Source organism: Schistocerca cancellata, chromosome 5 (genome assembly GCF_023864275.1).
Source record: "Schistocerca cancellata isolate TAMUIC-IGC-003103 chromosome 5, iqSchCanc2.1, whole genome shotgun sequence".
Classification (NCBI taxonomy): Eukaryota; Metazoa; Arthropoda; class Insecta; order Orthoptera; family Acrididae; genus Schistocerca; species Schistocerca cancellata.
In genome coordinates this window covers 372,696,317-372,711,339 of record NC_064630.1, presented here as the reverse complement: position 1 = coordinate 372,711,339, position 15,023 = coordinate 372,696,317, and the positions used below count along the sequence as shown (strand labels likewise).

The 15,023-nt window shown below is 43.0% G+C and overlaps 1 protein-coding gene across 1 annotated transcript in view; it reads left to right on the top strand.

Annotated features, from left to right (window-relative positions):
• LOC126188544 (protein disabled) overlaps positions 1-15,023 on the top strand; it is a gene marked incomplete at its 5' end in the record, with an annotated part of 358,462 nt that overhangs the window by 135,999 nt on the left and 207,440 nt on the right. The gene's annotated exons all lie outside the window — the stretch shown is intronic.

Here is a 15,023-nt window from a genome sequence, read left to right as displayed (position 1 = left end):
CGAAGAGGATCGTTCAGCGTGACAGAAGTGCAACCCTTCCGCAAATTGCTGCAGATTTCAATGCTGGGCTATAAACAAGTGCCAGCCTGCGAACCATTCAACGAAACGTAATCGATATGGGCTTTCGGAGCCCAAGGCCCACTGGTGAACCCGTCATGACTGCACGAAACGCCTCGCCTGGGCCTGTCAACATCGACATTGCGCCGGCCGGGGTGGCCGAGAGGTTCTAGGCGCTACAGTCTGGAACCACGCGATCGCTACGGTCGCAGGTTCGAATCCTGCCTCGGGTATGGATATTTGTGATGTCTTTAGGTTAGTTAGGTTTAAGTAGTTCTAGGGGACTGATGACCACAGCAGTTAAGTCCCTTAGTGCTCAGAGCCATTTGAACCATTTGAACACCGACATTGGACTGTTAATGATTGGAAAAGTGTTGCTTGCACGGACGAGACTCGTTTCAAATTGCATCGAGCGACATTCTTGCGTGCTCACAGGGGCCTTACACGATATTAGGCAGGTATACCAGTTTCTTTGGCTCTTCAGTGTATAAATTCGCCCCAAAACTCAGTGCCCCTTTGATGCAGCTGTTTGATTATAAAAGTATCCATAAATAAAAGGGTTTGTACAGAAGAGTATTGCACTTCTTTGACGATCACGTGAAAACCGCAAGTTTTGTTGTTGTCAGTCCCTCCGTGGTGTTCACGTGATCACTGTTACGTTTCCGGCGGAAGGGACGCTAAGTTAGTCTGAGTCGGACGGTGGCAATGAAGGGATCGACGACGGATAACGTGAAAGAGTTCGCAAAGTAGATTAGCTGTAGGATAAAATGTCGAGGGTACAAGAAAGAAACGAGGATCATAAACAAAGTAATGAAGCGAGTACAGAAGCCATGTCACTGTTCCACAGAATGTCTAACACGATTAATAAAGATAGTGCAATCGGTACTATTTGATGTATATTAACCTTAAGTACCGAAAAAGCAAAGTGGACAATAATAATTTATGACTCAAAACGAATAAGTATTGGTTTCTTGATTAATTTAATCAGTTTCCACTGAAATGTCGCCTTGAAAGGACTGATGCATTCAACCGTGGCTCGACACCACGGCGCAGATAACCGGCATCTCTTCAAGCGTAGAAGACGGATCGCAACACATTTTTCAACCCACAAAGACTGGGATTCAGTAATCAAGCATAAACACTGCATGTCGCAGATACTTTCACTGCCATTTTCTTTTGCAATCGGATTAGATCAAGCAAAATCAAACTGGCCCACAAATAAAAAGTAAAAAGATATACATATAGGGTATAAACAATTTAGTCAGTTCTTGTACTACGGGAAAGACAACAAAAGTGATGCAGTTAAATAACTATACCTGAATTGCAGTAACAGTTTCGTACGATCACTTTTCTTGGGGCAGCTATGTTGGTGTTGCACATTTTTTTTTAATTTTTTATTTTTTTTATCTTCCCGCTAACTGGCCGTTGGTTTCGTTCCTTACGACAGACGGCAGCTCCAGGGGAGCGTTGCAGAATGTCATCTGACATCGCGTTTCGTATAGATGATGTCACTGAATTCCTCTCTGGCGAACAAATTGCGCCATTTGAAATTCATCAATGTCTGCTGTGTGGAGACGATTCAATAGCCATAAGTATTGTGAAGACATGGGACCTGCGTCTCAGCCGTTATAGACACGTTGTATACGAAAAGCCAAGCCCCTGAAGACCTTTCTGAGCTGCTATCCCTCATACTGAACAACGTCTAAGCCGGCCGGTGTGGCCGAGCGGTTCTAGGCGCTTCAGTCTGGAACCGCGCAACTGCTGCGGTCGTAGGTTCGAATCCTGCGTCGGACATGGATGTGTGTGATGTCCTTAGATTAGTTAGGTTTTGTAGTTCTAGTTCTAGGGGACTGATGACCTCAGATGTTAAGTCCCATAGTGCTCAGAGCCATTTGAATTTTTTGAACAGCGTCTCGATCAACTCATGCTACAACGACCAAGGAATTGAGTGCACAACAGAATGTAGGTTGTAATACGCCACACAAGATGACGCAAACTTGGTCATGGCAAAGTGTATGGGAGATGGCTCCCGCGGATGCTTAAACGAGACCAAAAAAAAAAAAAAGAAAAATCGTCAAATGGAAATTTGTCGAAGGCGGTAGTACTTTTGAGAACACCATCATCGGTGGAGATGAGACGTGATGTCACCACTAGGAGCCGAAATTTAAAAGACAGTCCGTGGACTGGCGACATGGTAATTCTTCAAGAAAGAAGTAGTACAGGGCACAGCCATCTTCAGGCAAAGTGATGCTCACGGTCTTTTAGGATGGGTGGGGTAAGGTTCTTTTTTTTATTTTTGGATGTCTAGAAAGTTAAAGCAACTGTCAATTCGGAACGCTAAAGGTCATCTACATCTACATCCATATTCCGCAAGCCACTCGACGGTGCGTGGCGGAGGGTACTTTGAGTACCTCTATCGGTTCTCCCTTCTATTCCTGTCTCGCATTGTTCGTGGAAAGCCTCTGTGTGGGCTCTAATCTCTCTGATTTTATCCTCACGGTCTCTTCGCGAGATATACGTAGGAGGGAGCAATATACTGCTTGAAACCTCGGTGAAGGTATTTTCTCGAAACTTCAACAAAAGCCCGTACCGAGCTACTGAGCGTCTCTCCTGCAAAGTCTTCCACTGGAGTTTTATCTACCATCACCGTAACGCTTTCGCGATTACTAAATGATCCTGTAACGAAGCGCGCTGCTCCCCGTTGGATCTTCTCTATGTCTTCTATCAACCCTATCTGGTACGGATCCCACACTGCTGAGCAATATTCAAGCAGTGGGGAACAAGTGTACTGTAACCTACTTCCTTCTACAGTTTGGAACCGGTCGCAGGTTCAAATCCTGCCTCGGGCATGGATGTGTGTGATGCCCTTAAGTCAGTTAGGTTTAAGTAGTTCTTAGTTCTAGGAGACTGATGACCTCTGAAGTTAAGTCCCATAGTGCTCAGAGCCATTTGAACCATTTTGAACCTACTTCCTTTGTTTTCGGATTGCATTTCCTTAGGATTCTTCCAATGAATCTCAGTCTGGCATCTGCTTTACCGACGATCAACTTTATATGATCATTCTATTTTAAATCACTCCTAATGCGTACTCCCAGATAATTTATGGAATTAACTGCTTCCAGTTGCTGACCTGCTATTTTGTAGCTAAATGATAAGGGATCTTCCGTTCTTTGTATTCGCAGCACATTACACTTGTCTACATTGAGATTCAATTGCCATTCCCTGAACCATGCGTCAATTCGTTGCAGATACTCCTGCATTTCAGTACAATTTTCCATTGTTACAACCTCTCGATATACTACAGCATCATCCGCAAAAAGCCTCAGTGAACTTCCGATGTTATCCACAAGGTCCTTTATGTATGTTGTGAATAGCAACGGTCCTACGACACTCCCCTGCGGCACACCTGAAATCACTCTTACTTCGGAAGACTTATCTCCATTGAGAATGACATACTGCGTTCTGTTATCTAGAAACTCTTCAAACCAATCACACAATTGGTCTGATAGTCCATATGCTCTTACTTTGTTCATTAAACGACTGTGGGGAACGGTATCGAACGCCTTGCGGAAGTCAAGAAACACTGCATTTACCTGGGAACCCGTGTCTATGGCCCTCTGAGTCTCGTGGATGAATAGCGTGAGCTGGGTTTCACACGATCGTCTTTTTCGAAACCCATGCTGATTCCTACACAGTAAATTTCTAGTCTCCAGAAACGTCATTATACTCGAACATAATACGTGTTCCAAAATCCTACAACTGATCCTCGTTAGAGATATAGGTCTTTAGTTCTGCACATCTGTTCGACGTCCCTTCTTGTAAACGGGGATGACCTGTGCCCTTTTCCAATATTTTGGTACGCTACGCTCTTCTAGAGACCTTCGGTACACCGCTGCAAGAAGGGGAGCACGTTCCTTCGCGTACTCTGTGTAAAATCGAACTGGTATCGCATCAGGTCCAGCGGTCTTTCCTCTTTTGAGCAGACGACACTGATTAGGCTGAAAATCCGAATTTCCCGAGTGAGCCCAGGGAAAGAGGCAAAATTCCTCTTACAGTACTTAACACCATGCCCCACAGCAGTTCGCTATCATGGAACACATCCAAGACAAAGAGGCATATTCTGTCAAGTTTAAGGAAACAGTCGGTTCTCTCAAACAGTTTTGCTATGTTCCTTTGCTATGGAAAAGGCAGCCGTAATTCATTCAAATAGTTTTCCGTTGTTCTTTACTTTTTGTCCGTGCATTCTTTTTCACTGGCCTTTGACACAGCCCCTAAACATTTAACCCTAATATCAAGCACAATGTGCCAGGCTGATCCGGATCCATATTTAACACTACTGCTTACGAAGTTCTCCCCATGTCACGTTTTGTGTCTCTTCTCTCGAAGTTCTTACTTGCATACAGCGTCTTCCTAGATGCTTCAGCCTCTTGACGAGGTAGAGCAATATACGACATTTGTCTGGCATCCAGGAGGGCGACGGTTCTATGTCTGTCCTGTCATCAAGGTTAAGATTTCCTGCGGTTTTTCTAAAATATGTAGAAGAATCACTATTTTTACAAAATGAGATGTTTACTACTTTTCAACTTACATCTACATCTACATAGATACACTGCAAATCACATTTAAGTGCCTGGCAGTGTGTTCATCGAACGACCTTCACAATTCTCGATTATTCCAATCTCGTACAGCGCACAGAAAGAATGAAAGCCTATATCTTCCGTATGAGCTGTGATTTCCCTTATTTTGTCGTGGTGATCGTCCCTCCCTATGTAGGTCGGTGTCAACAAAATATTTCCGCATTCGGAGGAGAAAGTTGGTGATTGAAATTTAATGAGAAGATTCCGCGGCAACGAGAAACGCCTTTCTTTTATTGATGTCCAGCCCAAATCCTGTATCATTTCTGTGACACTCTCTCCCATATTTCGCGATGATACAAAACGTGCTGCCTTTCTTTGAACTTTTTCGATGTACTCCGCCAGTCCTATCTGGTAAGGATTCCACACCGCGCAGCAGTATTCTAAAAGAGGACGGACAAGCGTAGTGTAGGCAGTCTCCTTAGTAGGTCTGTTACATTTTCTAAGTGTCCTGCTAATATAACGCAGTCTTTGGTTAGCCTTCCACACAACATTTTCTATGTGTTCCTTCCAATTTAAGTTGTTCGTAATTGTAATACCGAGGTATTTAATTGAATTTACCGCTTTTAGATTAGACTTATTTATCGCGTAACCGAAGTTTAACGTATTCCTTTTAGCACTCATGTGGATGACCTCACACTTTTCGTTATTTAGGGTAAACTGCCACTTTTCGCACCATTCAGATATCTTTTCTAAATCGTTTTCACTTTGTTTTGATCTTCTGATGACTTTATTAATCGATAAACGACAGCGTCATCTGCGAACAACCGAAGACGGCTGCTCAGATTGTCTCCCAAATCGTTTATATAGATAAGGAACAGCAAAGGGCCTAAAACACTACCTTGGGGAACGACAGAAATCACTTCTGTTTTACTCGACGACCTTCCGTCAATTACTACGAACTGTGACCTCTCTGACAGGAAATCACAAATCCAGTCACATAACTGAGACGATACTCCATAAGCACGCAATTTCACTACGAGCCGCTTGTGTGGTATAGTGTCAAAAGCCTTCCAGAAATCCAGACATACGGAATCCATCTGAAATCCCTTGTCAATAGCACTCAACACTTCATGTGAATACAGAGCTAGTTGTGTTTCACAGAAACGATGTTTTCTAAACCCATCTTGACTGTGTGTCAGGAGACATTTTTCTTCGAGGTAATTCATAATGTTCGAACACAATATATGTTCTAAAATCCTGCTGCATATCGACGTTAACGATATGGGCCTCTAATTTAGTGGTTTACTCCTACTACCTTTCTTGGTAGTGACCTGTGCAACTTTCCAGTCTTTGGGAACGGATCTTTCGTCGAGCGAATGCTTGTATATGATTGTTAAGCATGGAGCTAATACATCAGCATACTCCGAAAGGAACCTAATTGTTATTGTCTGGACCAGAAGACTAGCTTTTACTAAGTGATTTAAGTTGCTTCACTACTCCGAGGATATTTACTTCTACGTTACTCATGTTGGCAGCTGTTCTCGATTAGAATTCTGGAATATTTACTTCGTCTTCTTTTGTGAAGGCATTTCGGTAGGCTGTGTTTAGTAACTCTGCTTTGGCAGCACTGTCTTCGATAGTATCTCCATTGCTATCGTGTAGAGAAGGCATTGACTGTTTCTCGCCGCTAACATACTTCACATTAGACCAGAATCTCTTTAGATTTTCTGCCAGGTTTGTTTCGAGACAAAGTTTCGTTGTGGAAACTGTTATAAGAGTCTCGCATTGAAGTCCGCGCTTAATTTCTAGCTTCTGTAAAAGATCGCCATTCTTAGGAATTTTGCGTCTCTTTAAATTTGGCGTGTTGGTTTCATTGTTTTTGCAACGGTGTTCTAACCTGTTTTGTGAACCAAGGAGGATCAGCTCCGTAGTTTGTTAATTTATTTGGTATAAATCTCTCAATTGCTGCCGATACTATTTCTTTGAATTTAAGCCACATCTGGTCTACACTTATATTATTTATTTGAAGTGATTGGAGATTGTCTCTCAGGAAGGCGTCAAGCAGAATTTTTATCTGCTTGTTTTATTGGTGTATTTTTCGCTTATTTTTCGAGGATTTGGGGATTATAATATTCATTCTCGCTACGACAACACTGTGTTCACTAATCCCTGAATCGGTTTTGATGCTCGTTATTAACTCAGGATTATTTGTTGCTAAAAGGTCAAGTGTGTTTTCACAACCGTTTACTATTCGCGTGGGCTCATGAACTAACTGCTCGAAATAATTTTCAGAGAATGCCTTTAGCACGATTTCGGATGATATTTTATGCGTACTTCCGGAATTAAACATGTATTTTCGCCAACATATCGAGGGTAAATTAAAGTCACCACCAACTATTATCGTATGAGTCGGATACGTGTTTGAAATCAAACTCAAGTTTTCTTTGAACCTTTGAACTTAATCTCCACCAACATTAATACACTTGTCCCAACTAGGTTTTCCGTGATTTCCCTAAATCACTTCAGGCAAATGCCGGGATGGTTCCCTTGAAAGGGCACGGCCGATTTCCTTCCCCAAACTTCCCTCACCCGAGCTTGCGCTCCGTCTCTAATGACCTCGTTGTCGACGGGACGTTAAACACTAATCTCCTCCTCCTCCTAGACTTTTTTTATACTGATGCAAAGAAGCCTTTGTCTTGTTGTTGGAGCCACTTTCCCATAAATTCTTTGGCCTTGTCATTATTGCTAAACATTTTCCACTTAACGCCTCCTTGCTCAGGCAAATGAAAATCCTAAGAGACAGATCTGGATTATAGGGATGTAACACGTCAGTCTTCACGAATAATATCGTTGATGCGGATTTGGAGCGATAGAGTTGACACTTCAATTGACAGTCCAGGATGTTGCTCGTCGGTGATTGAGGTTCGACCATTTTTGAACTGTCCTACCTACTTATAAAAATTCCCGTGGTTCATGCGCCTTTCACCACTTCGTAAAGCCATTCGAGTTGAGATTTCAGCCGGTTTTTTCATCTTCAGAAAGCCAAAAACGGATTGCTGAACGTTGCTCAACTAATGTGGAAACTATCAGGCGGACAAGCCGTCGTTAAACACAATATTGAGGTTATAAACAAAGCAATTTTTATCTATCAGGTGTTCTCAGCCAAGTGATACCAACCTAAAGTCATGAAAGTACAAAACTTCTACAAAATGTTTCATTTCTACACCAGTTTGCCTCTTTAATTATTGAATGTCCCTGACAAATTTCATTTGATAGTACAGTTAAATGATGTGACAACTTAATATCTCAGACGTGAAGTCTACAATTAGTAAGTATGTACGTATATAATTTTGCATGCACTTCAAAAATTTTTATACTGGCGTGTTATCGATATCGAGAAGGCATTCGATCGTGTAAGCCGCGACAGCCAATGGAAGATTATATCTGAATGTAAATATCCTTATCACCTAAAGGAAGTAATGAAAAGTCTTCATAAAAATACACGCTCTGTAATAGCCACCAGTAGGTATCAATTCGAAGAAATACACTCCTGGAAATTGAAATAAGAACACCGTGAATTCATTGTCCCAGGAAGGGGAAACTTTATTGACACATTCCTGGGGTCAGATACATCACATGATCACACTGACAGAACCACAGGCACATAGACACAGGCAACAGAGCATGCACAATGTCGGCACTAGTACAGTGTATATCCACCTTTCGCAGCAGTGCAGGCTGCTATTCTCCCATGGAGACGATCGTAGAGATGCTGGATGTAGTCCTGTGGAACGGCTTGCCATGCCACTTCCACCTGGCGCCTCAGTTGGACCAGCGTTCGTGCTGGACGTGTAGACCGCGTGAGACGACGCTTCATCCAGTCCCAAACATGCTCAATGGGGGACAGATCCGGAGATCTTGCTGGCCGGGGTAGTTGACTTACACCTTCTAGAGCACGTTGGGTGGCACGGGATACATGCGGACGTGCATTGTCCTGTTGGAACAGCAAGTTCCCTTGCCGGTCTAGGAATGGTAGAACGATGAGTTCGATGACGGTTTGGATGTACCGTGCACTATTCAGTGTCCCCTCGACGATCACCAGTGGTGTACGGCCAGTGTAGGAGATCGCTCCCCACACCATGATGCCGGGTGTTGGCCCTGTGTGCCTCGGTCGTATGCAGTCCTGATTGTGGCGCTCACCTGCACGGCGCCAAACACGCATACGACCATCATTGGCACCAAGGCAGAAGCGACTCTCATCGCTGAAGACGACACGTCTCCATTCGTCCCTCCATTCACGCCTGTCGCGACACCACTGGAGGCGGGCTGCACGATGTTGGGGCGTGAGCGGAAGACGGCCTAACGGTGTGCGGGACCGTAGCCCAGCTTCATGGAGACGGTTGCGAATGGTCCTCGCCGATACCCCAGGAGCAACAGTGTCCCTAATTTGCTGGGAAGTGGCGGTGCGGTCCCCTACGGCACTGCGTAGGATCCTACGGTCTTGGCGTGCATCCGTGCGTCGCTGCGGTCCGGTCCCAGGTCGACGGGCACGTGCACCTTTCGCCGACCACTGGCGACAACATCGATGTACTGTGGAGACCTCACGCCCCACGTGTTGAGCAATTTGGCGGTACGTCCACCCGGCCTCCCGCATGCCCACTATACGCCCTCGCTCAAAGTCCGTCAACTGCACATACGGTTCACGTCCACGCTGTCGCGGCATGCTACCAGTGTTAAAGACTGCGATGGAGCTCCGTATGCCACGGCAAACTGGCTGACACTGACGGCGGCGGTGCACAAATGCTGCGCAGCTAGCGCCATTCGACGGCCAACACCGCGGTTCCTGGTGTGTCCGCTGTGCCGTGCGTGTGATCATTGCTTGTACAGCCCTCTCGCAGTGTCCGGAGCAAGTATGGTGGGTCTGACACACCGGTGTCAATGTGTTCTTTTTTCCATTTCCAGGAGTGTAGTTATTAAGCAACGTGTAAGACAAAGGTGTAGACGATCACCTAATCGTTTTAATATTTACACTGATTTCATTATTCGTAAGTGGAAATGTGAAGTAAAGAAATGAGTTAAGATGGCGAATGATGAATGCCTGAATATGCTTCTGACTGCAGTTAACATCGTTATTGTTCGGTAGAATGAAGATGACCTCCAAACATTCATTATACCAGATGAACGAAATATGCAAAGAATATAATTCAAAAGTTTCTAGTAATAAAACGAATACAGTGGCATTCCTAGGAAAATAGTCAGTGAGATCAAAAATTGTTTAAAATAATTGCAACAAGCTCTCGAATCTCTTACTTAGGCTGTGATATAAATCTTGATTTCCACTCATATATTTAATATAAAATAAACAAATTCCAACTGTCTGTGGTACCGCAGAACATGGCGTCATGAAGTACAAAAAGAGACCACCGCAAAATTCTATAAAGTAATGGCGGCTTCTTTCTTACTCCATGGAAGGGTAAACCATTTGAACTGGAAATGAAAAGATTGAAACCTTCGCCTCCTTTATATATCTTACCAGGCCTGGTATCAACACTAAACACGATCAACACTAATGCACTCTGGTGGCCACTCTAGCAGTCACAGAGAATTGCAAACTTAATTTCCACACACATTGATGGTGTATAATTGTATGACGTTACGTTGACACACGACCATTTCTTTTGGGTCTTTCACTTTTAGGCGGTATATTCATAAACAGAAACTGTGGAACTATATCAACAGAAGCCGTAAATATGATGTCTGCATTTCCCGCTCTTGCGGAAATTTGTGACACCCTACCAGCAGAATCTCTCCACACCTGTTCATTAGCTCGCTTTTGCGCTCAAATCATATTTCAGATTAACCAGTCGCTTGTATAAACTAGTTTCCGTCACAAAGTAGCGCTACTCACTGAATGACGGTCACTTTACTTGCGGGAAAGTGAAATGTTTTTTTGATATGCTGAGTAGAATATGAAATGTATCACTTGATTCAAGTTTGGAACGGATTACATGTCCTTGTTCAACAGTATCATGTAACAGAATATTACGCACCCTGATTGCGGCTTGCTGTGCGTTTGAATGTGTGAGATCGCTCTGTAAACGACACCATAAGCGATATATTTATTGTACACTTTATCCGAGGAACATGTATATCAGGAACGTTCAACCTGGCGTGTCTCAGTAACGCATCACGCTTCGTAACCGCTACTAGGGGGACATAAAAAGTGAAACATTTTTTCGAAGTCATGCAACGTTTTTTAAATGGGAACTGAAAAGTTGCTGGATCGCAATTTGTTTTAGGAACTAAAACAGGAAATAAAGAGACCAAGCACAGGTTCAGCAGGCTGTATGGCAACTTTTTTCGTTACGTCAAATATTTCTGGCCCTTTTTGGCACCGAGAATTCGCTTCCATCTACCGCTAAGATCATATCCGCTGCCATGGTTGAAGATTATTTCACACATTCTTATTTCTACAGCCTCTTTAAATTATAGAGTGCAGTATGTGTGAGCCTAGAACAAAAGTTTGTTTCGTCAAACAGTATGTTATGTTTGTTTGTGAGGCTGTGCTCAGCAACTGCAGATTTCTCCAGTTCTCGACTTTTGATATACCGTTGAAGTTCTGCACAGAGGCCGGAAACGTCGCGGAAGGAGTGACCGATGTAATTGCTTCCGCACTCACAAGGCGTGTTGTAAATCCCAGTAATCTTGAGGCCGAGACTGTACCTAACAGGTCGTAGCATATCCTTTATCTTCTTACGAGGTCGGAAAATGGATCTAACACCTCATCTTCCCAGGGCTCTTCCTATTTTGCTGAATGTAGCGCCGCAGAAGGGAAACAATGCGATCGGTGGCTCGTCCCGTGAATGTTCAACATTTTCACGTTACGTTTTCTTCTAAACGTTGACATCCTATCAGCTGACCAATAGCCATTCTTTCCAATCACATACTTCAAATGATTAATTTTGGAATTCAATTGATTCTGGCAAGAAAGAGTTATTGCTCTGTGTACCAGGGAGATGAGCTACATTCTCTACTACATTCTCGATCTCAGGATTCCTGGGACTTACGACACCCCTAATGAGTGCGGCAGCAATTAGATCGGCCAGTACGTTTGTACAGTTTCCGACCACTATACCGAACATCAAAGGCGTATTAAAAATCGATAACTGTAGAAATCTGCTGTCGCTGAGCACAGCCTCACAAACAAACATAAAATAGTATTTGACGAAACAAAAGTTTTGTCTCAGTATCCCACATACTGTGACTCTGTAGTTGAAGAGGTTGTAGAAATAAAAATGTGTGAGAAAATCACAGCGGATATGATCTTAGCGGTGCACGGAAGCTAGCTCTTGATGTAGAGAAGAACCAGAAATATTCGTCGCAATGTCTACGCTACGTCGGGAGCGGTGGCACCACCAGCTCAGACGTCGACACCATCTGCGACAGCATGACGTATTTATCCACCCATCAGAAGCTGTCTTTGGGCTACAGCAGGCCAACACAGCAGTGGTTTCGACAGTCAGTTGCTCCTGACGAAGACGATGGAGATAATCGTCGAAAGCTAGAGGTTTTACCCTGAATTAATGCGGCAAGAAATCCGTGAATGTTTTATACAACAGTGCCGTCGTTAGTCATAGAACCAAACATTTATGGTGCATTGTATCATACAGTTTCCGCATGTATCGTGAATTACTTCTTGAACTCGTCCCGCAACTGTACAAGAAATTGTTCCACGTGATTTGAAGCGTATGGCTGCTGAATCATACCTCAGCCTAATCTGTACCAGGAACGTTCTAGCACTGGACGTGCAGCCCTGTGCGGGATGTCAATACTTCGAAGACGATGTCGAACCACAGTTGCAGTAAGTCTGTAGAGAATGGTCGAAGAAATCTCGAAACAAATGGACACCACAATCCCAAGGAAGTATCTATCAGTGTTTAGGAATCCCTCTACAAGCGTTGGTGTGGTTCTAGCTGCGTAATCGTAATCCGACATGTAGAACACGTAACCATTTCCACGCAAAGATCTGTCGCGTCCAGCATTCCTACTTTGTGAGTCATACGGCTCTCATGCCTCCACGGCGAACGTTGTGATTCTACAGAAGACAATTTGACCATGTGTGGGAGTCATAACCAACGTGTTCAAAAGACGCCGTGCTTGTAGCCGTGCTTCGTTCAGTCACATTTTAATGGCATTTTGTTATATAAATGCTGGCCACTTATACATTTTTTAATGACTTCTTCTGTTCAAGAATTGGTCTTGGTGTAAGAGAAATTGTTAAAGAGAAATATATTCTATCTGCATTTGAAAGCACTCCTGTTATGTGTCAGACTTTTTATTTCCATGCGCAGATTGTCAAAGAACTTTATAGCTGCAGATTTCCCCTTTCTGGGCCGAAGTTCATTAAAGGGTTATGCAGATCATTAGTGTTGTACTTGTGAATATCTCAGTTACTCTCAAACTCAGATGGATTGTTTATAACCATTTTCTTGAATAAATGTACTGTGAGGCTGTGTTACAATCTGCTTAAAGAGATGCCTGCAATGTGCACATATCTACGCTCCACTCATAATTCTAATTACTTTCTTTTGTGCTATGAATACTTCTTGCCTCAATGACGAGTTGACCCGAAATATTATCCCAAAACGCACCAGTGAATGAAAATATATAAAATATGTTAACTTACCTAATCCCATATCCCCAAACATGCCAATGATTCTTATGTCAAAGGTAGCCGAACCCAAACATTTTATCAGGTCTACCATATAGTTGTCTTCGTGTGTACGTTTTCGTCATCACGCACACCTAAGAAGAACTAAGAACTCTATTCTGTTTATTATTTATTATTGGTATAGCAGGTTAACAGTAGGTAGGCTATTTTTGGCAGTACAAAACTGGATGAGAGTGTTTTTTTTTCAAAGTGTAAAGGTAGACCATTTATCCAAGACCACACAGTAACATTCAAAAAAACATCATTTACTATTTTCTCTGATGATACCTCCTTGCTTGGTTTCAGAAAAATTCTTCTGTCATCAGCAGACAGGACTAATAGTACTCCTGTCTGCAATTGAAGCATATCTCTTAATATGTCTATCTTCAAGATGTATGTTTATCTTCAAGATATATCAGCAGCATTAGGCACCAAACACTTGTATAAACTATTTATGGCAGTGATTCCCAACCTTTCTTAGACAATTATCCCTGAGTGCAGTCAGACATTAGATAGTACCCCAGCACCTCCCATCGCCCTCTGTCGTCTGCTGCCCACCCTTCCCCCCCCCCCCCCCCCACTATCACCAGTTTAGCAGAAAACTAAACTGTAAAATGAAAGACTTTTCTTGGAACATTTTTATTTTTAAAATGTTGAAAGGAGATCAATAATATTTAGTTCGTGTGTGGTGGTGGGTGGGGGTGTTATAATGAACGACGAAGGCATTCGTGGTGCATTCATATAAGAAAGCTATCTATACATAGTAAGGGTAGCCACTTGTAACAAAACATGTTTCCTTGCATTACTCCTATCCATTGTGGCAGTTACTTGACATGCACTTTGCAACCCTATTTAAAATCAAGCCAGTTAAAATGAGTGCACTGTTCTTATTGTTCATAAATCACTTGAATGCTACACTCCTTACTTCTGAACTGTCAGAAATTGGAAGACTTCAGGCTGATAATGCTTTGTGTCTGACCACAGCCTCTAATACTAATAGTGATAATAATAATAATAAACCCCGTGGAGGCCCGGGAAAAGAATAGGCCTTCGGTATGTTCTGCCAGTCGTAAAAGGCGACGAAAAGAACAAACCACTAATAGGGCTAACCCCCCTTTTAGTGTGATTAGTTGGTTCAGGACAGAACTAATGAAGCCTCGGACAAGCGCTGTCATGGTTGGGGACGACGCTTGAACCCTATGCCCGTCCACAATGGTAACGACACTGCTAGCCACACAGAAAATGATTTAAATCCAAATAGAGGTGTTTTGCAGGATATGCTTCCTGCACCCACCCTAGAAGGAAAACAAAGACAGAGGATGAGATCGGCAGACGAAGTTAACCGACACCTCATGTTCTGTTATTACCAAGCAACAAACTTAGGAACCAACACAACTGGATACAGATCACAAGTATACACAAAATTTGTTACCAGATACCCAGAATTAAAATTTTTAACAGAACAACGACTAGCTGTTCAGATCCGTGTAATAATCAAAAACAACAGGATACCCCAGTCAGAATTAGAAAACATCAAACAACAAGTACAACAAATATTGGAACAAAATAATGTGCAATCAGAAAAAGAAGAAAATATAATAATGGGCTCGAACATCCCAGAGCAAACAAAAAAAGAACACCACGCATCAATTAAACAATCAAAGGAAAACGAAATCTTA